At 40.8% G+C, this 25,060-nt stretch overlaps 1 protein-coding gene across 3 annotated transcripts in view; it reads right to left on the reverse strand.

Moving 5' to 3' along the window:
- HECW1 (HECT, C2 and WW domain containing E3 ubiquitin protein ligase 1) overlaps positions 1-25,060 on the reverse strand; it is a 440,242-nt gene that overhangs the window by 156,313 nt on the left and 258,869 nt on the right. The gene's annotated exons all lie outside the window — the stretch shown is intronic.

Below are 25,060 nucleotides of genomic sequence, written 5' to 3' on the forward strand. Positions count from 1 at the left end.
TCATACAGTGTCTACTTTTTAGAAGATAATCTGTACCACAGAAGGAAAAAAATAGAAAACTTGATGACCTCTAGCTCAGTCTATTTGTTGTAGGTTGCGTGGCTTGTTTCTCTTTCTACTGCCTTTCAGTAGCCTTGATGCTATAAGACTGTGATTGGATGTTACCATCAAGTTACCTTTATAAGACTTGAGTGTAATGACTGGGCATCACTAGGGCTACAGCTTTGGCCCAGGAGAGTACAAAGAGATTTTAAGAATACCTCCGCACATTGAAGCTGGTGCCCCTGGTGTGCCTATATGCTTGGCTGCAGCTTATGTGCAAATCTCCTCAGTATGCCTGCCTTCAGACCCAAATGTAAGGTGCATCTCAGGGCTGTTGGGCTGCTTAGCAGGGGCATATGGAATGGATCTCGGCATCAAGTGAGGTAAGAGACAGGTCTGTTCTCTAAGAGTCTCATTGGATAATAAAGAATCAGAGGAAGACATGGCCTGCGATTTGTGAATTGGGAATGTGAGCTGGTTCCAAGGCATTATTTCCTTCAATTTGGAAAGCCTGATCCTTCCTACCCTATGTTTGTTCTTCACATTGCCTGGATGACACAGGGCAACAGAGGTCAACAAACAGCTCAGAAACTGCATCCTCAGGCTGGACCACTCTCTTGACTCTTAAAGTGGCCTATACATATAGGCATAAATCAAAATTCCTTAATGTCATATATTTTTCTTCTTTGTCAGACCTGTGTGCAGACAAAGGCCTTAGGAGCTCTTGGCAGGCTGGCCACACCCCTTATATTGCTGTACCGACCTAAGTAGGACAATGACAATTGTCTTCCTAATTCTAGTTTAAAGGTACCAACATCTAGTTTATCTTATCAGAATATAAATTCCTTGAAGACACAACAAAAACTATACTTTTAATATAAATTTGTAGAATTATAAGTCTAAAATATGTGGATTCCAATTTCAAAAAGTGTAGGATTAAACTATGCATTTCATAATAGGCTAACATGAGCTTAAACATGCAATTATAACAAAGAATAGTATGTGCGTTCCTTCATGTTTAAAGCATGCATATTTTGCTTCTTCATATTTAAATATTCCTCTGCTGTCCAGGGTATTTATAAAAAGGATCTTCATGTTTATGGCCTCAAAAAGAGACATATAGACAAAAAGAGAAATGTGTATTTTTCAGAAGCTACTAAGCTCAAAGGCGAGACACACATCTAAAACTCCATAGAAGTCTACTTCACTCATGGCTTTCTGCTAACATTATTTACAAAGTCATCTTGGCACCACGTTGATGATACGAACAGGCAGGCAATAGCAGCTGGGGTAAACATTTTCCAGGAAGTAAAGAGGTTTGTCTGTCTCAGGAAGGTTCTGCATCCTGACTTCTTGCTTGAGGTGAGTTCCAGGGGCGAGTCTGAGGTAACAAACACCCTACCATTTGTTGACTGGGAAGACAGTGTGAAGACTCAGCAGGATAGTTCAGCCTCCAACACAGGTGATGATGAGGCACATTACCGGACTGCTCATCTTCTCAGGTCCACAGGTTCTCTTACTTCCCTGTGCTCTTCCTCAGGTCTGATGCCTCACTGTTACTCTAACCAGTTGGTGCTGGGTCCTGAGATCCCCTCTCAGATGCAGCCCTGGTAGTTTCACTGTTTGTTTCATACACAAATGTTTCCACAACAAAGCCTGCTTGGCAAATGGCTTCACAGATTCAAAGCCGGATCTGTTGGTGGTGTGTGAAGATCCCGTAGGATACTGAGAAGGCCCTTGGCATTGAATTAAGGGCTCTGGGGTTAATTCTGATGTATCTCTCCTACTCCCATTCTCATTTTCTCTTTATGTCCACCTGCTTGAAGGGTTACAAGTATGAATCGACACCACTGTTGCATACTCCCAAAGTACAATTCAGTAAAAAATAGAGTGGAGATCAGGCCTTTTTGCCCTGGCAGGGGACCTCCTGCTTCAGTGGTATGAAGATGTGTAGCTGTGAGGACTAGGCCCCGTCCACCTTAACGCTGCCATGTTTTTTAGACTCTACTTTTCTTTTCATGGTACCACCTCATGAAGATGAGGCTGTTTGCTGGAAACACATGTGCCTCAAACACACGGTCACATAAGCATGTTGGCCTGCATCCTCCATCTTCCAGTCTCTGAGGACACTGAGTTTTCTCAGACAGGTGCACTCTCCTTCCCAGCAGTAGGCAGGTGTGCCCGGGGGCTAGGGTGCCTGTCATGGAGCATCCACTGTACTCAAAATTTAGGCCAAAACTAATCTAAAGACATATATGAAGAGACTTAGAGTTGAATACAAAATAGGTGTGTATTTTGAGGTAAAAAAGGAATTTTCAAAGAACCCTCTTGCATGTCAAAGGCGACTCAGTTGTTTCTCTGAACATCCCAGACCTGGCTTTTCTTCCTCAAGTAAAAGCTGGAAAAGCTCCATGTAGCACACCCGGCATTTCCAACAGGGGTGTGGCCGCATTATGCCCAATTCTGATGCATTAACTCCATTTGTACATCCACAATTATTCTCAAATCATTGTAGAATGACTCTTCACCCTAAAAATGCTGACAGGGTTTGTTTAGTTACAGAACAATTAAACCAACAATGATGTCAGAAATTGAGATTCATGACTTCACTGAACCTTTGTTTATTTACCTAGCCCAGATAACTCTGATTTTCCTATAAATGAAAAGTGTTGGGCTCCATAGATTGATAACGTGCATCTAAACTAAAAATCAGGTGCCAAACTAACACTCCACTACAGATAACAAAATGTCCAAGCTGTGGCATATTAGTAGCCGAGAGCAGGGAATTACAGGTTCCGTTTTAGATCAGAGATCAGTGATTCCTGCACAGTTCAATATCTTTTGCCTCCAAGTAAAATCTAGCAAATAATCTGATACGCTTCCAAGTCACCTTAAAAAACATCAAAAAATATCAAACAAATCCAAGTCCCAAGTTCCATTCCTTCCACCAAAGCTCTGAAGTATCCAAACATGCAAATAATAAACAGAGAAACATACTAGAAATATTTATAGAGCACTTTTGAGTATATTTGCTCCATTGAACCCTCATAATACAATTATTTGGTGGTTAAGCAACTCATTTCAAGTTCTCCAGCAGAAAGGTCCATAAACCTAAAGTGCAAAGTCATCTTTAGGGGCATAAAAGAATAACACATTAAATTTTAACAGCCACATCCCACGCAATTGGCCCAAGCCAAAGGGACACCTGTGGTGGAAGACTTACAAGGCCCTTGGAAGGGGGCAAGAGACAAGTAACAGCAATGAAACCTGATTATGTGCCAAGCACAGAGCCAGTTCTTCCAGACACACTCTTTTAACGGTTTGCAAATGACGCATCATTCACTCACCACCAGTTCACAAATATGAAAACTGAGCTCAGAACAATTTGTTGACTTCCCAAAATTCACCTGGGATGAATCAATCTTTGGTTCCTCTGACTTGAATAGAATGAGTTGCAGAACCTGCCACAGTCTGTCAACCCCATGAGGCCATTTCTTCAGACCCAGGCTGGTGGCTCATCTCTCAATCTGTTCCTATTCTCTCTGTTTCTCTCTGCCTTCTGATGTTGCTGTCACCAAGCCAGCTTCCAGAGTCTTCACTGCTCCTACTTCATTGCCTTGATGGCAAGACATGGGCTTCCTAATCTCAGGGCTCTACTGCTAAACACTATGGGCAAAAAGAGAAGGGTTGGAAAAATGAGGGATTTCTCCTAGTTTTCACTGTGTGAATTGAACAAAACATGTTAGTTATTTAGGGATGATCTTCTTTCTCTGACTACTTTGGGCGATACAAGATTGCGGATATTAGCCAGGAGCAAATGTGTTTGGGGCAAAGGGCTGCCCTGTGTGACAGGCTAGGCATTTGGCTCTCGATGAAGAAAGTGAGGAGACTGTAAGAAGCACCGCACCAATGAGAATGCTGGCTGGAAGTAAGCAAATCCTGGGTGTTCCCTGATGATTTTTAGTTTTTCTAGCTATTTTTTGAAAGGTTTTAATTATTTATTCATGACAGACACACAGAGAGCGGCAGAGACAGAGGCAGAGGGAGAAGCGGGCTCCTCACAGGGAGCCTGATACAGGACTCGATCCTAGGACCCCAGTATCACACCCTAAGCCAAACCAGACTCTCAACCATTGAGCCTCCCAGGTGTACATTTTCTAGCTACTTTTTAAGACATAGTTTCTTGTGTAGTGCAGACTGTTCTGAAAATAGGGGTATAACAAACTCTCCCAAATTCTAAGACATAGTTGAGTCATTCTGTTTGTTCTGGGGCTGAGGTCCCTGAGGTCCCAGGCATCAGACTCACCTGCAGAGCTTGATAAACTATAGATTGCCAGGCCTCATCTCAAAAGGTCTGATTCAGTAGGTTTGAGGAAGGCCCACGAGTCTGCATTTCTACCAAGTTTCAGATGAGGCTAAGGCTGTTGGGGAGACCACACTTGGAAAAGCATCAGTCTTGTGTCTACTTCTTTCAAATGGTAATAGAAAAACATCTTAGATTTGTCTGCAACTCTTATCTCAAACTAACTTCCAAGCACCAGAAGCAAGTTCTGTGATACCTTGGCCCATGCAGGCCCCATGCCCACTGCTCAAGCCTTGTACCGATTAGGGACAAACAATCCAATTCTCTGCAGATCTCACTTCCTTACCTGGATAACAACCACCTAGCCAGTTGGTTCCTCAGTCTGTGATGGGTTCTTTGCTCTACTCTCTGTTCTCTGTGAAGTGATCACTGTTGCCTGGTTCAACCTGCAAAAGGCACTCTTGCCCTCACTGGGCACAGGTGATGCTGCAGGCTATATGGCCCCATGACATGTTTTCTTTAACCAACAATTGAATTTTATTTTATTATTATTTTTATAGATTTTATTTATTCATGAGACACAGAGAGAGAGCTAGAGACATAGGCAGAGAGGGAAGCAGACTCCCCACAGGAAGATCCCCACTCCTAGGAAGGCCTAGGACCCTGGGATCACGACCTGAGCCAAAGGCAGATGCTCAACCACTGAGCCACCCAGGTGCCCTGCAATTGAGTTTTTTAAAGAATTAGTTTCCAATATATTTTTAAAAATCAAAGTATTTATTTAAAATTTGGGTTTCAGACTTTTTTCAGAATATCCAGCAGCAAGCAACTGAAACTGAAAAGCAGCAATACCATATCTTCCCAGGCCTCCTCTCTGGAGCCGCCTTCACCAATCCTATAAGACACTCATTGCTTTCCATGTTAATGCTGTGAAATCAGGATGTGGCTAATCATTGATGCATCTCATAATTACAATTGGAAAGCTTTTTCCAGCTTGGTGGAATGAATATCAATGATGCATCTTAATAGCCATAGCATTTTAGATTCCATAAAATGTGGTACCAGTTGACTCCCTGAAAGCTTTTGAATCCTTGCTCTGATGTGTATGTATATGTATGTGTGTATATGCGAGTATGCATTTATGTCCATATGGATAAAGACTATTTATTTATTCATGAGGGAAACACACAGAGAGGCAGACACATAGGCAGAGGAAGAAGCCCAATGTAGGACTCGATCCCGGGCCCCTGGGATCACCACCTGAGCCAAAGACAGATGCTCAATGACTGAGCCACCCAGGTGCCCCAAAATTGACCATTTTAAATGGAACAATTCAGTAGCTTTTAATATTCACAGTGTTGTTCAACCACCCTTCTATCTAGTTCTTAAACGTTTCAAGGACTCCAAGTAAAACCTTATACCTTATGCCCAGTAAGCAGTTTCTTCTCATCCTCCTCTCCTCCCCAGGAAGCCTCCAGTTTGCTATCTCCATGGACTTACATGTTTTTGATATTTCATATAACTGGAATCATACAATATATGGTCTTTTGTGATTGGATTCTTTCACTTAGTGTAATGCTTTTGAAGTTCGTATGAATCAGGGTTTTCCAGAAAAACAGAACCAATAGGGTGTGTGTGTGTGTATGTGTGTGTGTGTATACGCATACATATAATAAGGAATTGGGTCACATATTTATGGAAGTTTACAAATCTAACATCTGCAGTCAGCAAGCTAGAGACTCAAGAGAGCTGATGGGAGAAGTTCCAGTCTGAAAGCCAGCAGCCTCGAGACCCAGGAAGAGCTGATGATTCAGTCTGAGACCAAAGGCAGGGAAAAACTGACATCCCAGCTAGAAGGCAGTTAGATAGGAGGAGGTTAGGATTTTTGTTCTCTTCCAGTCTTCAGTTCATAGAATGAGGCCCATGGACATCAGGGAGGGCTATCTGCTTCAGTCTATCAATAGAAATGTTAAGCTCATCCAAAAGTACCCTCACAGAAAAACCCAGAATAATGTTTGACCAAACATCAGGGCACCCTGTGTCCCTGTCAAGTTGACACATAAAATTAGCCATCACACGGTTTGCCCCTGTGGCAACATCCATCAGCATATTAATCCTCTTTATGCCTGAATAATCCATTGTATATGCCACAGTTGTTTGTTCTTGTTGAAACCCTGTCAAATTATTTTTTCCCCTAGCTTTGAGATATAATTGACATATAACATGACATATAACATAACATTATAAGCTTAAGTAGTACAATGTGCTGGTCTGATACACGTATATACTGCAAAATGATTACAATCACAGTGTTAGATAACACCTCCATCATGTCCTATAACTTCTATTTCATTTTTGTGGTGAGAACATTTAAGATCTACTCTCAGTAACTTTCAAGTTCATAATATAGTATTATTATTTTTTTTATAATAAATTTATTTTTTATTGTTGTTCAATTTGCCAACTTACAGAATAACACCCAGTGCTCATCCTGTCAAGTGCCCCCCTCAGTGCCCGTCACCCATTCACCCCCACCCCCCGCCCTCCTCCCCTTCCACCACCCCTAGTTCGTTTCCCAGAGTTAGGAGTCTTTATGTTCTGTCTCCCTTTCTGATATTTCCCACACACTTCTTCTCCCTTCCCTTATATTCCCTTTCGCTATTATTTATATTCCCCAAATGAATGAGAACATATAATGTTTGTCCTTCTCCGACTGACTTACTTCACTCAGCATAATACCCTCCAGTTCCACCAACGTTGAAGCAAATGGTGGGTATTTGTCATTTCTAATGGCTGAGTAATATTCCATTGTATACATAAACCACATCTTCTTTATCCATTCATCTTTCGATGGACACCAAGGCTCCTTCCACAGTTTGGCTATTGATCAATGGAACAGAATAGAGAACCCAGAAGTGGACCCTGAACTTTATGGTCAACTAATATTCGATAAAGGAGGAAAGACTATCCATTGGAAGAAAGACAGTCTCTTCAATAAATGGTGCTGGGAAAATTGGACATCCACATGCAGAAGAATGAAACTAGACCACTCCCTTTCACCAGATACAATGATAAACTCAAAATGGATGAAAGATCTAAATGTGAGACAAGATTCCATCAAAATCCTGGAGGAGAACACAGGCAACACCCTTTTTGAACTTGGCCACAGTAACTTCTTGCAAGATACATCACGAAGGCAAAAGAAACAAAAGCAAAAATGAACTATTGGGACTTCATCAAGATAAGAAGCTTTTGCACAGCAAAGGATACAGTCAACAAAACTACAAGACAACCTACAGAATGGGAGAAGATATTTGCAAATAACGTATCAGATAAAGGGCTAGTTTCCAAGTTCTATAAAGAACTTATTAAACTCAACACCAAAGAAACAAACAATACAATCGTGAAATGGGCAAAAGACATGAAGAGAAATCTCACAGAGGAAGACATAGACATGGCCAACATGCACATGAGAAAATGCTCTGTATCACTTGCCATCAGGGAAATACAAATCAAAACCACAATGAGATCCCACCTCACACCAGTGAGAATGGGGAAAATTAACAAGGCAGGAAGCCACAAATGTTGGAGAGGATGCGGAGAAAAGGGAACCCTCTTACACTGTTGGTGGGAATGTGAACTGGTGCAGCTACTCTGGAAAACTGTGTGGAGGTTCCTCAAAGAGTTAATTGCTGGGTTCCTATGACCCAGCAATTGCACTGTTGGGGATTTACCCCAAAGATACAGATGCAGTGAAACGCCGGGACACCTGCACCCCGATGTTTCTAGCAGCAATGTCCACAATAATATAGTATTATTAACTATAATCATCATGCTCAACATCAGATCCTCAGAATTTAATTTATCTTATAATGAAAGTTGTGCCCTTCGACCAAAATCTCCCCATCATCCCTCCACTCTCCACCCACGGTAACCACTACTCTCCTACTCTCTGTTTCCATGATTTTAGCTCTTTTAGATTCCACATGCAAGTGATACCATATAGTATCTGTCTTTCTCGTCTGACTTATCTCACTTAACACAATGCTCTCAAGATCCCTCCATGTTGTTGTTGCAAATGGCAGGATTTCCTTCTTTCTTATGGCTGAATAATCTCATATATATACACACACATATATACATACACATATATCATATTTTCTTGACCTGTTCACTCATTGATGAACACTTAGGTTGTTCCCACAGTTTGGCTGCTCTGAATAATGTGGCAATGAACATGGCAGTGCACATATCTCTTCAAGGCCCCGTTTTCATATTTTTGGATATATACCAGAAGTGGGATTGTTGGAGTATATGGAAATTCTTTTTTAATTTTTTAAAAGATTTTATTTATTTATTCATGATAGACATAGAGAGAGAGAGAGAGGCAGAGACATAGGCAGAGGGAGAAGCAGGCTCCATGCAGGGAGCCCAATGTGGGACTCGATCCCGGGTCCCCAGGATCACGCCCTGGGCCAAGGCAGGCACTGAACCACTGAGCCACCCAGGGATCCCCTTTTTTAAAAAATTTTTGAGGAGCCTCTATACTGCTTTCCAGAGTGGCTGCATCAATTTACATTCCAGCCAACAGTGCACAAGGATTCCTGTTTCTCCACATCCTCACCAGCATTTTCTCTTATCTTTTTGATGGCCATTTTAATAGCTGTGAGGTGATAATTCACTGTGGTTTTGATTTATGTTTCCCTGTTGATGAGTGATGTTGTGCATCTTTTCATGTGTTTGTTGCCTATCTGTATGTCTTCTTTGGAGAAATGTCTATTCAGATCCTCTGCCCATTTTTAAATTGGATTGTTTGGTTTTTGGCTATTGAGTTCTATTAGTTCTTTATATATAGTTTGCATATTGACACCTTATTAGATACATGATTTGCAAACACTTTTTCCCACTCTGTAGGTTATCTTTTCATTTTGTTGATTGGTTCTTTTGCCGTGCACAAGTTTTTAGTTTGATGTCTCACTTATTAATTTTTGCTTTGTTGCTTGTGCCTTTGGTGTCATATCTAGCATATCATTGCCAAGACCAACGTCAAGGAAATTTTTCTGTTTTCTTTGAGGAGTTGTATGGTTTCAGGTATTTCACTTCAGGTTTTAATCCATTTTGAGTTAATTTTTGTGAATGGAATGAGATAAAGGTCTACTTCATTTTTCTACATGTGATTATCCAGTTTCCCTAATACCATTTATTGAAGACACAGTCCTTTCCACATTGAGTATTCTTGACTTCCTTGTCAAATATTCATTGACTATAGATATAAGGATTTATGTCTGGGCTCTTGTTTCTTTTCCATTGGTCTATGTTTCTATGTTTCCAGTACCATCTTGGCCTGATGACTATAGCTTTGCAGTATGGTTTAAAATCACGAAGTGTAATATCTCTAGCTTTGTTCTTTTTCAGGATATCTTTGACTAGGGTCTTTTGTGACTCCATACAAATTTTAGGGTTTATTGGAATTTTGAAAAATATTGCACTGAATCTATACGTTGCTTTGGGTAGTTATAAACATTTAATGGTATTAATTCTTTGCTCCATGAACATAGAATATCTATTTTTTTGGTGTTTTCTTTAATTCCTTTCATCCAAGCCTAATACCTTTCAATGTACAGACTTTACTTCCTTGGTTGAATGTATTTCTAAGTATTTAATTGTTTTTGATAGTATTGCAAATGGGATTTTTCTCTTTATTTCTTTGATATTTTCTGATAGTATGTGGAAACAACCAATTTCCATATGTTGATTTTGTATCCTCCAACTTTACTGAATTCGCTGATTAGTTTCAACAGTTTTCTCATGGCCTTCAGGATTTCTCGTGGTCTTCAGGATTTTCTATATACAACACCGTATTTTTTTAAAAAAAAGTCATATCATTTGCAAACAAAGACAATTTTACTTTTTCCTTTACAATTAAGATGTATTCATTCCATTTTCTTGCCTGATTACTCTGGCTAGGACTTCCAATACCGCGCTGACCAGGATAGGTCAGAAGGGGGAACCCTTGTATTATTCTTGATAGTAAAGAAGAAAGCTTTCAACTTTTCACCATTGGGCTTTCACTCTGGGCTTGTAATATACAGCCTTTATTATACTGAGTTATGTTCCTTCTATGCCCAATTTGTTGTATTTTTTTTTATCATGAAAGGATGTTGTATTTTATCAAATGCTTTTTATGCATATATTCACATGATCATATGATGTTTATTTTTCATTATGTTGTTTATTTTACTTATTGATTGATTTGTATATATGAACCACTCTTGCATCCCAAGGATAAATCCCACGTGGTCATATTGTATGATCCTTTTAGGGTACTGTTAAATTCTGTTTGATAATATTTTGTTGAGAATTTTTCCATCTATATTTATGAAAGATATTGTTCTGCAGTTTTCTTTCTTATAGTGTCCTTATCTGGCTTTGGTTTCAGGGTAATACTGGCCTTGTAAAATGAGTTTGGAGGTATTCCTTTCTCTTCATTTTTTTAAGTTTGAAAAGCACTGGTGTTAATTCTTTAAATATTTGATAGGAAAAACCAATGAAACCATCTGGTCCTGGGTTTTTTGGAGGGGAGGTTTTAGATTACTGATTCAATCTCCTTGCTTGTTATTGAACTGTTCAGATTCTTATTTCTTCATGATTCAGTTTGGTGGGTTGTATGTCTCTAGGAATTTCTCCATTTCTTCTAGGTTATCAAATTTGTTGGTATATAAATATTCACATTAATCACTTACTATCCTTTGTATTTCTGTAGTATCAGTTAGAATGTCTTCTCTTTTCATTTCTGATTTTATTATTCCAGTCTTCTTTCTTTTGATCTTAGTCTGGCTAAAGGTCTGTTGATTGTATCTTTCAAAAAAGTTAGTTCTTTATTTTATTAGTCTTTTCTATTTTTGGGGGGGGTCTTCATTTATTCATGCTTGGATTTTTGTTATTTCTTTTTTTCTGCTAACTTTGGGCTTAGTTCTTTTTTTCTGTTTTCTTTAAACTATGAATTTAGGTTGTTTATTCAATCATTCTTTTTTCTTAATGTAAATATTCATCACTATAAAATTCCCTCTTAAAACTGCTTTTGCATGGATGCCTGGGTGGCTCAGTGGTTGAACATCTGCCTTTGGCTCAGGGCGTGATCTTGGGTCCTGGGATCAAGTCCTGCATCTGGCTCCCCATGAGTGTCTCTCATGAATAAATAAAAATCTTTAGAAAGAAAAGCCTGCTTTTGCAGCATACTGTAGGTCTTGAAATGTCGTATTTCCATTTTCCTTTTTCTCAAAATATTTTTAAATTTCCCCTTTGATTTCTTCTTTGGCCTGTTGATTGTTTAGGAATGTGTTGAGATCTATCTATCATCTATCTATCTATCTATCTATCTATCTATCATCTATCATCTATCATCTATCTAGTTGCTATATGTTCTTGATAAATAGACCTCTTTGTAATTATATGATGACTTTTGTTTCTTATTACAATTTTTGGTATACACAGGGATGAAGATCAGCCATGTGGCTTGAGGGTGGCATCTTACACTTGCATAGCTGCAGAGGCCTAGGCTGGCTGCTCGAGTGGTTTGCAGGCTCTGTTGGGAGTCAGTAGAGATTGAGCTAAGAGGGACTCTGGTAGTTTGTGTTGGCAAACACAAATACTTATGGGGCAAAAGCTGGTAAAATCTGGAGGGGTCCTGCCACGGCTGAGCTGGTCATTAGTTCCTGTTACAGTGGTGAAAGCTGCTGGGTTTGTCTAGAAAGCAGGTCACTGTGAACTACAATTGCTCTTGCTGCATGTTGCTATGGTTGACCCTACTTTTCTTCCTTGTTCTTAGCTATCTCTATACAGCTCAGCTTTGCTGGTCTGGGTGTGGTGAAATCCAAGTGCTACCTTTGTTGGTGCCTTGAAAGACTGAGGTCACTCACTCTTTTCTTCCTTTCCTAGAGAAGGGAACTCTCTGTACCTAGGGAGGTTCCCTCTTGGTGCTGAGCAGTGTCAGCCTGGGGAAGTGGACAATGCAGCCAAAACAAAGTTGTCTTCCTTGTGTGATTATTCTTGGGACTTTTGTTCACTGTGTTGCTGACATTTCTTAAGTGGACTCCACAACTTTCTTAGAGCTGTTTCTGTTCATGGATAGCAAACTGTGGATCTTTGTGGGGTGACAGAAGGTGGAATCTCCTACGCCACTACCTCAATGACATCACTCCCATAGTTTGTTTCTTGCTTTGGTATTTAACCAAAAAATTTATGGAGCTTATAATAAGCAGACATACTATTGGATGATAACAACTAAGTCTGAGTCCATACACCCCTTTCTCTGCCAGCAGTTCCTCACTGTGTGGCCCAGGCCAAGGCAATCAACTCCTCTGATTCTCTTTCCCTATCAAATGGAAGGCAGAACAGAACCTACCTCTCCGAGTTCTCCTCGAGACATAAATGAGGTGGTGCATATAAAACACTCAGCACAAGGGCTGGCACACAGGAAGTGGTCCCAATTAGGCCAGTGTTATTATTTATACTGTTCCTTATTTTTGAGCTTCTGACCTTTTATTGTTAAGTATTATGTTAGCAGATTATCTAATATTTGATTCTTTATAATAAAGAATGTGAAGCATAAAGAGGTCAATCGAGAGACCTGTTTGGCTGGCTGTGAAAAAGATGTGTGACCACAAGGTAGTCTGAAAGCTGCCTCCATGCCTTCCATATGTCTGGGTTGGTTTATTGCTCAGTCAGTCTCTTATAAATTCACACTTCAGGTCAACAAATGCATTGTTTGCTATGCCACACTCATCTGGATTAATTTAATATACTTGGAATCTTGTCCATGTTTTTCTATCCTCAGTTTTCCAACAAATTCATGTCAAGCTGCTGCTATTTTAATCATTTTGTGAATAACACCGGCCTTCATGAAACAAAAAAAAAAATAGAAGCAACTGTGCGGTAAGCTTGTATTAGCTTCTACACCCTTCAGTTGGCTCAGACAACTGACTAGCACATCTCCGTCATCTTGGAGCTGATCTGAGGGACCATGGGCCTGGGATTAGGTGTTACAGAGCAACAGCAGGCAGAGGGAGGTGGGCGTGGGCAAAACTTCTGAAAAGCTTCCCTCAGAAGATATGGGAAGCATGTAGGGAGTTTTGAACATCTCCCTGGTTACTTTGGGAGAAAGCTGAACTTACGGCAAGCACTTGGCAGCTCATGGGTAAGGACATGTGACAGCACTGCTTCTTCAGAGGAGGTGTGTGTCCCTGGGAGCGAAATCTACATAATACGGGTAGTTAGGAACTCTGGGTGGAGTTGGCTTTGCTCCTCTCTTTCTTCCTCTATCTTCACCCCCCCCCCCAAAAAAAACTGAGAGGACTGGGGGAGGGGGCTTTTAAGCCTTGTGGCAAGCAGAATTTTAAGAGGGACCCCAAGACTTCCTGCCCCTAGTACATCAGCCCTGTATCATCCCTGGGACTACTCCTGTGATTAGGTGATGGGATATGTCACAGTTGACTTTGAGAGAGGGAGATTATATGGTGTGTCTAATCTAACTATGAGCCCTTTAAATTTGGGTTAGAGGCCAGGGAGAGAGGGGGAGTCAGAATTCCAGAGTGAGAAGGGTTTAATGCACTATTGCTGCTTGATGAGCCACCAAGGAATGGGAACTACAACCACAAGGAACTGAATTCTTCCAACAAAACTGAGCTTGAAAGCAGACTCTTCCCCCTGGGACTCCCAGATGAGAACTCAGCCTGGCTGATGCCTTGATTTTGCATTTATCTACAGTCCACTGAGCAGAGAATGCAGCCATCATGTGCTGTTTTAAGCTGCTGGCTTTGTGGTAGCTTGTTACACAACAATAGAAGACTAATACAACCTTCTTCACTCTATTTCCAAAATGAGCCAGAGCTCATTTTCAGCACATTCACATGCCTTGTGAGAAGTATCTGTCCAATCTTAGAACCAACAGATGTACTTCTCCTGAGCAACAACTGTGGCCAGTTTTTATCCCCTGGTAAAACATGGACTGTATAACTGGACTTGTTCCTCTGTTAGCAAGGACCACATAGCTATGTGCCCCCACCACAGCCCCTGTAAAACATGTACCCACCTTTGTCATGATCATGCTCACCAGACCCAGGAGCCCACTCTTCACTGGCTCCAAGTACATGCTTGTATAATCTATGAGTAGCCTGATATCTTCTTTGGGGCAAGGCAGGGCATGCGTGTGTCCACACACACTCTCACACACAATTTTCCCTGTTTTCAGACTCTTAATGACACTTTGTAGGGGCAAGAGATTGACAGCTCATGATTAACAACTGGATCTACTGCTTTAAATTTAAAACACCTGGAAAGGTGTTTAGAAGGTAAAGAAAAAGACACTAATTATACCATTTGGAAATATAACTAACCTACTATCTAAAAATGAATTCATTCTATGTTTCTTAACTTCTTGAAAATACGTATGTGTGTATGAAACATCATTTAGCAGATAGAATAATTTATGTTTCATATTATAAACATGCATATGTATGTACATGTGCATATATACATATATATAAATGTATAAAACTTACCTCTCTAGTCTCCTTTAATGATAACCTCCCCTTAAGTAACAATTCTTTCATGACCCTGTGTTCCTCCCATATCCACAACCATTTTGTGTGTTTTATGCACTGATAGATCATACTTTTGCTAAGGCCAAACCATGCCAGAGTATATTCTGAAAGCCAGGGGAAAGAAGTTGGGGAAAGGTGCCACAAAGGTACATGATGAGAAGAATGGTAGTTGGAGAGATGGGGTCAAGGGACTGCTGTGTGTGTCACACAGGGAGAACCACCCACAATCTCTCTCCTGAGGCCCTGGAATGCCACGGGGGACTTGGCATCTTCCATTAAGGAGCTGATGTTTTGACAGACAATGGATTGCTTCAATACGATGCAGTTGGAAGTATGGTCCAGGTTTGCTCTTGAGGCTGGACATTCCTGAACTGGGTATCTTTGAATGAGGTGGAACGAGCCAGGGGAGGAAGTGGAGGAAGGAGGCTGCAGGCAGAGAATTGCAGCAGCACATGCACAGTGATGCAAACTAGCCTGGTGTTCAGGAGCCACAAGCACGGCCATCCCTGGGCTGGAAAGCATGGTGATCCTGAGACTCTGCAGGGGTCAGGAAATGGAGACTGGTGCTGTCATGTGTAGGACATTTAAATTTATTTATGCCTTATTTTTATTTCATGTTTACTGTGGTATATGTTTAGGAATTTGACCTTTACCTACAAGCAAGAGAGAGCCACTGAAGGTTTGGTATTATTTTTTTGGTAAATAACTTTGTATTTAAATCATCAAATTTACTTTAAAAAGGAAGACATATTCATTGCAGAAGCTTGGTGATGCTCTGGACAGGAGTGCAATGCTTAGATTGTGCTCTGAAGGCTCCCATGGTCATAACCTGGAGGCTGCAGCACAGGCGGTTTCCGTACCTACATCAAGTCTCTCGAAACCCAAGGAGGTGAACCCTTGGGGGGTGGCATGAGCATCTGTCCTTAAAATTCCCTAGGTGAGTCCAGGCTGAGAACCATAAACTCAGAAGGCACACGACCGAGGACACTGCAGTGGTCCAGGCAAAGCATGACGAGGGTCCCGACGGTGTGGAAGGAGATGGAGAGGAGGGGCCCTAGCTCCATTAAGTGGTAAATGAGGGTGCTCAGGGAAAGAGAGGAGCCCTGTCTTCACATTCTCTTTGAATTTAGGATCTTGCTCTAATAGATTATGAAATTCCTTAAATCTATTGTCCTTGCAGACCTGGGCTTTGTCCTTTACCACCAGCAAGTGCAGCTAAGGAGGGAAGGGTGCCAAGAGTTAGGTCTTTGCCTCTAAACCTATGATGTTGGAGGGGAAAAAGAAATTGCTTTAATTTTGCTTTTTAAAAACAGTTGTTAAATTAATTTACTGAAAACCTTTGGGTAAATTATCAGCTGCTGTTCCACATGGGTCAAAAGTCTGCTGAGTGAAAGAAAAGGACTGCCCTCTGCACAGAGCTCTTTGTTGGCACCCACTCCCTCTGACTGAACAGAGCAGCAATGTAAGGGATCACCCAGAGAGGGATGGCAGGGTTCATCCATTTCAGTGTTTGGTGAGACTATGGCAATATTTACTCCTCACCAAATGAAAGATATTCCTGAAAAGATGCCTATAAAATGATTTTGCTTCTGCACAAACCATTTCCCCCTCACCGACTTGCTTCAAAATTTTTAGGACATAGTCTCATGTAAAAATATATTTATGTTAAGGCAAAAATGTGCCTTACTATATCCACACTACAGGACAGACAAGTGCTGAAAGCATCTCAGGCATCAGTTCATCTCATCCTCAGACAACTTTTCAACAGTTGTTTGAAGTGGGTCCTATTTTTGTCACTTACCTATATCATTGTAGACTCAGGAATTGAACCTCAAAGAAGTTTAGTAACTTGTCCAAGGCCACCAAGTGAAGTGATTGAGCCAGGGCATGGACCCATGCCTAATGGGTACAAATGTTTTATGGGGGGCCTCCCACATGCCAAGTATTGTTCTAGCCAGTGCCAGGAAACAGCCCTGAATAGCACAGGCAGGTGCCTCCCAAACCCTAGATGTTACACTCTAACAGGGGAGCAAACACAGAAAAATTATAACACAAACCAAAACAAGGCATGACAGAGAATGGAGAGCGACTGGAGGTGTGTGGGGAACAAATATTTTACTTTGGGTAGTTACAGAAGCCTGCTCTGAGGAGATGATATTGAGAAAAGTCCTAAATGGAGAGAGAGAGAGAGAGAGAGAGAGAGAGAGAGAATGAATGAATGAATGTCATGTCAATATCTGGGGAAATGTTCCAAGTAGAGAGATATGAAGTGCAAAAGGCCCTGAAGACAAACCAGTTTGTTGTATTCAAGAGTCAGAAAGACAACCAGTGAGGCTAGAATTAAATGGAAAACAAGGGGGCAGCCGTAGGTTGACCATCCAGGGGCAAACCATCTGGGATTTGAAGGGGATGCAAGAATGCTGTTTGGAAAAAAGGCAATTTTGAGCAGTTATATCACATAATGGCTGGGGAAAGTTCCAGTAGAGGGGAGAATTGACTATGCAGGAGACAGGTACTAATTTCAGCTAAGAAATCAGAGAAATCAGTTTCTTAGAAGGCAGGACGGGATGAGATGCTGCACATGTGGGGAGGCTGACCTGGCAGTGGTAACAGGAAGGGGGCATTGCCCTCAGGCAGGCAGGCTAGGAGGCGGGCAGAGGGAGGGCAAGTTGGTTGCGTTCTGATCGCCTCCAGCTTCTCAGTGAAGGAAGGCAAGTGGAGGAGGGCTGAGGTTTGAGGAAAAAGAATAAAATGTGACATAGCCTTCTCTAAGTGGGGGAAAGGTAGAGAGGTTCTGGGGAGTGCTACAGAGCCCTTCAGATCTGTGCTCCTAAGACTAGTAGAAGGATCTTCTGAAGCCTAGAATCAATAAGGAGTAAGAGCTGGGTTTAACAAGGGCTGGGTTTTGCCAGGTGACAGGGACACAGGGCTAAAAGGGGCAAACGATATATTAGATTGACACTGGTAGCCAAGGAGAAAGCAGTAACATGAGAGGCGGGGTGGGGAAGAGGGCTGCCAAATGGGGACAGGATGACCCAAGAGTCACGTACCCTGGGAACTGAGGATTTGGAAGCGATGCCGTCACTGGCGCTCTGAAGGTGTGGAGCAGAACCAAGGGAGCCCATGGCTGGCGTAGATTGGTGTTAGGAACTGAGAAGCCAGAGTGTGGGACGTAGCGTCTCTTTTACAGGATATGGAAGCCATCGTATCATCAGGAGTCACAACAGAATTATCTTTCACCCCCATGTTATAGGACAACTTTGGATGGTAAAGAACGGTGGTCACTGACTTTTGTTCATGCTGATACATGAGCTTCGACCGATAGAGGACCACACCCTGGACCCGTAACGCCCACTTCTGGCCCTTAACTCTACACGAGTAACCCTGCTGGCCAGGAGTATAAACCCATCTCAGTTTTTTGACCTCCCTACATACTGTTTAGGAAATACAGGGTAATGGGATAGTTTCTTTAATGTTTGGTGGCTAATGAGAAAAGCATTAGGCCAATTTTTAATTTGTATGATCCAAGTAAGAAGAAAAATTATAACGAAATGGTAATATCCATTTCTTTATTCCATTGCCCCCCTCCCCCCGTATTATTTTTTTTAAGATTTTTAAGAGTAGGGAAATAAGTGTATGAAGGAGTCAGGAAAAAAATGCACGTACAGCTGTTGGGGTTGGGTATCTCATTCCCAGCTTCAGATGCACACAGTGAAGTGGGTCAAAGAGCCAGAGTTTGAATCCAGTTCTGTTTGTCTTCAGTGTGCTCTTAACTTCCTACTCCTATTAGCCTAACAAATTATGTACCTGTGTGCACACACACAGACACACACACACACATATGGACACCCGTAAGCAAACATTAGCCGCCACATCCTATACCTGGAATGTACATTGCCCATATTTTCTTTTTAGTTCAAAGTACTTCATCATGCACATCTGGACTGTCTGAGAGAACAGTGGAGAATCTTCCTAAGGCGGGTTATCTGGGAGCACTGCACCCAAAAACCACACGCAGTATAAGTAGCTCTTTGAAAAGTCAGGTTCTCCGGCTCTTGAATAAACCTCCTCCGAGTCCCCTTTTTCCTCACCCCATAGTTACTGTGTGCATATGAAGCAAAATCACCTTATGTTAGCTCTTTACGTCCTTAAGAAAAGACAAACTAAAGAGTCTAGAAAGAGAAAGAAAGGGTCTAGAAGAGAAAAAAGGTCTAGAAAGACATTGCTAAAAAGGGTCTAAGAGAGAATAATGATTTAAAATAGCTAGATAGGGATGCCTGGGGGGCTCAGCGGTTTGGCGCCTGCCTTCGGCCCAGGGCGTGATCCTGGAGTCTAGGGATCGAGTCCCACATCGGGCTCCTTGTGTGGAGCCTGCTTCTCCCTCTGCCTGTGTCTCTGCCTCTCTCTCGTCTGTCTCTTATGAATAAATAAATAAAATCTTTAAAAAAATGAAATAGCTAGATTAAAAAAAAATCTTAGGTTAACGTTGGCAACTTTAAGCAAGGATGTTTTTTTTTGTTAATCTGAAAGTGTGACACACACATACTGTATCCTTGGCCAATAAAATTAAATTGGCTCCAGTTAAACTCAAGGAACTCTCCACAACCAGCTAGTGACTATATAGAAATGCATCTATTTGGGTGGATCAATAAACACAGCCATACACCGAAACATTCATGCTAAGGTTCTACTGACCTCCTCTGCAATGCAGACAAAGTAGCCTTTTTTCAGAAAAGAGGGTTGCAGTCAAGAATGCCGAAGGAGGAATCATCCACAGCCCTGGGACAGGTGTAGGAACACCCAGAGGTTGGATCCACTTTAGATCCTAGGGCTGCCTGATAATTATGACCTCTCTTTGGTGGGAACACAGAGAAGGGCCTCTCCACACACAATCATGTCTGAAGGCCTTATTAATTGTAGGATTTCTGCCCTTTGTCAAAAAGTAACATAGAAAAACTCCAAAGGAGAAAAAGTAATTATCTCTGTGCATTAAAATGCAAGGATTTGATTCTGATTTTTTGAGGCTCTAAGGAAACAGCACCTGGGAAGATGCCTGACCTGCAAGTGCTGGTCCTGGTTCCTTGGTCAGCGCAGTGGCCTAAATGCGAGGCCTTTCATGGCCCCGTGCGGGTAGTTGGAAGACAGGGGGCTTACTGATCTACCAGAACCCGAGGTGAACAAAGAATTGTTGAATAAGCACATTTTGAGAGCTTGGCTCCTTGGGCCCTGTGTTTTGAAGCAAAGAAATGAGGTGATTGGAGTCAAATCACCAGCTACTCAACCTGAACGTCACTTTCCTCGTAGATCAAGGATGGCAAAAATGTTGATGGCAGTTTGCTGCACATGACAACCAGGGACTCTGAATTAAGTTTGAAAATGTGATTGGTGTAGGGGAGGGGTGGCCTTCCTGGGGGTGAGGATGTCTCTGCATCTCCCACATGTGGCCTGTTATTTTTCTGCTTGAGGTGAGGAAGAACTGAACCCCTCCCTTCCAAGTCCCTGGTATATCTCTGCCCAACCAGGATGCTTTATAGACTACATTCATTCAATCTGTGTACAGCTCAGATATAATTTATTCAATCAGCTCTGTGAGATCCTTGGGAAGTAAGAATCTACATTTTCTCAGGACTTTTTCCCTAAAGGAAGGTGTTTCTTTTTTTTCTTTCCTCCTCCCCCCCATAGTGTGACCCCTGAGTTGAATACTGGAACAAGTTGTAAATCTGGAATTACGATCTTTATATTTGAAATTTTTAATCCTCCAATGAAGTGGTAATAAAGAGAGTTTTTATAGAAAGGCCATTTGGGGTTTAAAGACCAGAAAGTTTTCAGGTCAATTTTTGTCAACCTGATGATCATTTATCGGGCACTTACTGTGTAAAAGGCACTGTGGCAGATGAGAACCCACATAACCCAAGTGCTGCCTGGGACTCCCTCCCTGGGAGGCTTGTTAAACTTTCTCTAAACACTGGCTCCAGGGCTGAGATAATCAAATACTTTTTGTTTCTGTGAGTTCCTAAGGCTCTTTTTTAAATTTTTTTAATTTTTTAATTTTTATTTTTTTCCTAAGGCTCTTAAGTGGTAAGATTACTGGTGGCACTTTTTTTTGTTGTTGTTGTTTATATGTATTTCCAAAGAGCATATACTATTTATATATTTTTAAAATGGTAAAAAGGATGATATACTATATACTTATTTTGGTCCAATTTTGATTTTATTTTTAATTTTTTTTCTCGCATTTTTGAAATTTAAATTAATTAATTACTATATAGTGTATTATTAGTTTCAGATGTAGAGTTCAGTGATTTGTCAGTCTTATATAACACCCAGTACTCATTACATCACACGTCCTTCTTAATGTCCATTACCCAGTTACCCCCATCACCCCACCCACATCTCCTCCAGTGACTCTCAGTTTGTTTCCTATGATTAAGAGTCTCTTACTGATTTTGTCTTGTTTTATTTTTCCCTCTCTTCCCCTATGATTTTCTGTTTTCTTTCTTAAATTCTATATATGAGTGAGATCATAAGATAATTGTCTTTCACTGACTGACTTACTTTGCTTAGCATAATACGTTCCATCCATGTTGTTGCAAATATCAAGATTTCATTTTTTTCGATGACTGAGTATAACCTCAACTTTATCCATTCATCTCTCAATGGATATCTAGGCTCTTACATCGTTTGGCTATTGTGGATATTGCTGCTATAAACATTGGGGTGCAGATGCCCCTTTGGATCTCTACATTTTTATCTTTGGGGAAAATACCTACTAGGGCAATTTCTGGGTCATGGGGTAGCTCTATTTTCAACTTTTTGAGAAGACTTCTCACTGTTTTCCAGACTGGCTGCACCAGCTTGCATTCCCACTAACAGTGCAAGAGGGTTCCCCTTTCTCCACCTCCTCTCCAACATCTGTTCCTTTCTGGCTTGTGAATTTTAGACATTCTGACCAGCGTGAGGTGGTATCTCATTGTGGTTTTTATTTCCCTGATGCTGAGTGATGGTGAGCACTTTTTTGTGTCAGTTGGCCATTTGCATGTCTTCTTTGGAGAAATGTCTGTTCATATCTTCTGCCCATTTCTCAATTGGATTATTTGTTCTTTGGGTGTTGAATTTGGTAAGTTCTTTATAGATTTTGGATGCTAGCCTTTTATCTGATAAGACTTTTGCAAATATCTTCTCCCATTACGTTGGTTGTCTTTGGTTTTGTCGATGTTTCCTTTGCTGTGCAAAAAAATGCTTTTTATCTTGATGAAGTCCCAGTAGTTCATTGTTGCTTGCATTTCTCTTGCCTTTGTAGACATGTCTAGCAAGAAGTTGCTGTGGCTGAGGACCAAGTGGTGTTGGCCTGTATTCTCCTCTAGGATTTTGATGGATTCCTGTCTCACATTTAGGTCTTTCATCCATTTTGAGTCTATTTTTGTGTACGGTGTAGGAAAATGGTCCAGTTTTATTCTTCTGCATGTGGCTGTCTTATTCTCCCAACACCACTTGTTGAAGAGACTTTTATCCATTGGATATTCTTTCTTGTTCTGTTGAAGATGAATTGACCATAGAGTTGAGGGCCCATTTCTGGGTTCTCTATTCTGTTCCACTGATCTATGTGCCTGTTTTTCTGCCAGTACCATGCTGTCTTGATGATTACAGGTTTATAATATAGCTTGAAGTCTGGCATTGTGATGCCACCAGCTTTGGTTATCATTTTCAACATTCCTTTGGCTATTCAGGGTCTTTTCTGATTCCATACAAATTTTAGGACTATTTGTTCCAGCTCTGTGAAAAAAGTTGGTGGCATTTTGATAGGGATTGCATTAAATATGTAGATTGCTTTGGGTAGCATAGACATTTTAACAATAATATTTGTTCTTCCAATCCATGAGCATGGAGTAATTTTCCATTTCTTTGTGTCTTCCTTAATTTCTTTCATGAGTGTTCTATAGTTTTCTGAGCACAGTTTTCCTTTGCCTCTTTGGTTAGGTTTATTCCTAGGTATCTTAGGGTTTTTGGCACAATTGTAAATGGGATCAACTCCTTTATTTCTCTTTCTTCTGTCTCATTGTTAGTGTATAGAGATGCAACAGATTTCTGTGCATTGATTTTATATCTTTCCAATTTGCTGAATTCCTCTATGAGTTTTAGCAATTTTGAGCTGGAGTCTATCATGTCATCTGCGAAGAGCAATAGTTTGACTTCCTCTTTGCCAATTTGGATTTCTTTTATTTATTTTGCTGTTGTTGTTGTTGTCTGATTGCTGAAGCTAGGATTTCTAGTAGTAGGTTGAACAATAGTGGTGAGAGTGGACATCCCTGCTGTAATTCGTGACATTAAGGGAAAAGCTCTCAGTTTTTCCCCATTGAGGATGATATTCACTGTGGGCTTTTCACAGATGCCTTTTATGATATTCAATTATGTTTCCTCTGTCCCTAGAGGGGATTAAAACTCTTCAGAGTTTAAGGATGCTGTACTTTGTCAGATGCTTTTTCTGCATCTAAGAGGACCATATGGTTCTTGTCCTTTCTTTTATTAATGTAGTATCATATTAATTTGCAGATGTTGAACTACCCTTACAGCCCAAGAATAAATCCCAATTCGTTGTGGTGAATAATCCTTTTAATGCACTGTTGGATCCTATTGACTAGTATCTTGTTGAGAATTTTGGCAGCCATGTTCATCAGGAATATTGGTCTGCAATTCTCCTTTTTGATGAGGTCTTTGGTTTGGGGATTAAGGTAAACCTGGCCTCATAGAAAGAGTCTGGAAGTTTTCTTTCTATTTCTATTTTTTTTAAAAAATATTTTATTTATTCATGAAAGACACACAGAGAGAGGCAGAGACGTAAGCAGAGGGAGAAGCAGGCTCCCCATGGGGAGCCTAATGTGGGACTTGATCCCAGGATCCTGGGATCACACCCTGAGCTCAAGGCAGATGCTCAACCACTGAGCTACTGAGGTGTCTCCCATTTCTATTTTTTGAGACAACTTCAGAAGAATAGGTATTAAGTTTTCTTTAAATGTTTGGTAGAAATCCCCTGGGAAGCCATCCATCACTGGAATCTTGTTTTTTTGGGAGGTTTTTGATGAATGCTTTAATTTCCTTGCTCGTTATGGGTCTGTTCAGGTTTTCTATTTCTTCCTGTTTCAGTTTTGGTAGTTCACACATCTCTAGGAATGCATCCATTTCTTCTGGATTGCCGAATTTACTGGCATATAGTTGCTCATAATATGTTCTTGGTGTTAGTTGTGATCTCTCCTCTTTCGTTCATGATTTTATTAATTTGGGTCCTGACTCTTTTCATTTTAATAAGTCTGAGCAGGGGTCTGACAATCTTATTACTTGCAAAGAACCAGCTCTTAGTTTTGCTGATCTGCTCTACTGTTCTTTTGGTTTCTATTTCATTGATTTCTGCTCTAATCTTAATTAATTCTCTTCTCCTGCTGTTATTTATTCTTTCTCCAGCTCCTTTAGGTGTAAGGTTAGGTTGTGTATTTGAGACCTTTCTTGTTTCTTGAGAAAGGCATGTATTGCTATATCCTTCCCTCCTAGGACTGCTTTTGCTGCAATCCAAAAGTTTTGAACAGTTGTGTTTTCATTTTTCACTTGTTTCCATGAATTTTTTAAAATTCTTTTTTAATTTCCTGGTTGACCCATTCATTCTTTAGTAAGATGCTCTTTAGCCTCCATGTGAGTTCTTTACAAATTTCCTCTTGTGATTGAATTCAAGTTTCAAAGCACTGTGGTCTGAAAATATGCAGGGGATGATCCCAATCTTTTGGTACCCAATTTGTGATCTATTCTGGAAAATGTTCCATGTGGACTCGAGAAGAATGTGTTTTCTGTTGCTTTTTCAGATGGAATGCTCTGTATATATCTGTAAAGTCCATCTGGTCCAGTGTGTCATTTAAAGTCCTTCTTTCCTTGTTGAACTTCTGCTTAGATTATCTGTCCATTGCTTTGAGTAGGGTGTTAAAATCTTCCTTTTTTATACAATCTGATACCCTGTGTCTTTTGATTGGTGCATTTAGCCCATTTACATTCAGGGTAACTATGGAAAGATATGAATTTAGTGCCGTTGTATTACCCGTAAAGTCATTGTTTCTGTATATTGTCTCTATTC

The sequence above is a fragment of the Canis lupus genome, chromosome 18 (genome assembly GCF_011100685.1).
Source record: "Canis lupus familiaris isolate Mischka breed German Shepherd chromosome 18, alternate assembly UU_Cfam_GSD_1.0, whole genome shotgun sequence".
In the NCBI taxonomy this organism is placed as follows: Eukaryota; Metazoa; Chordata; class Mammalia; order Carnivora; family Canidae; genus Canis; species Canis lupus.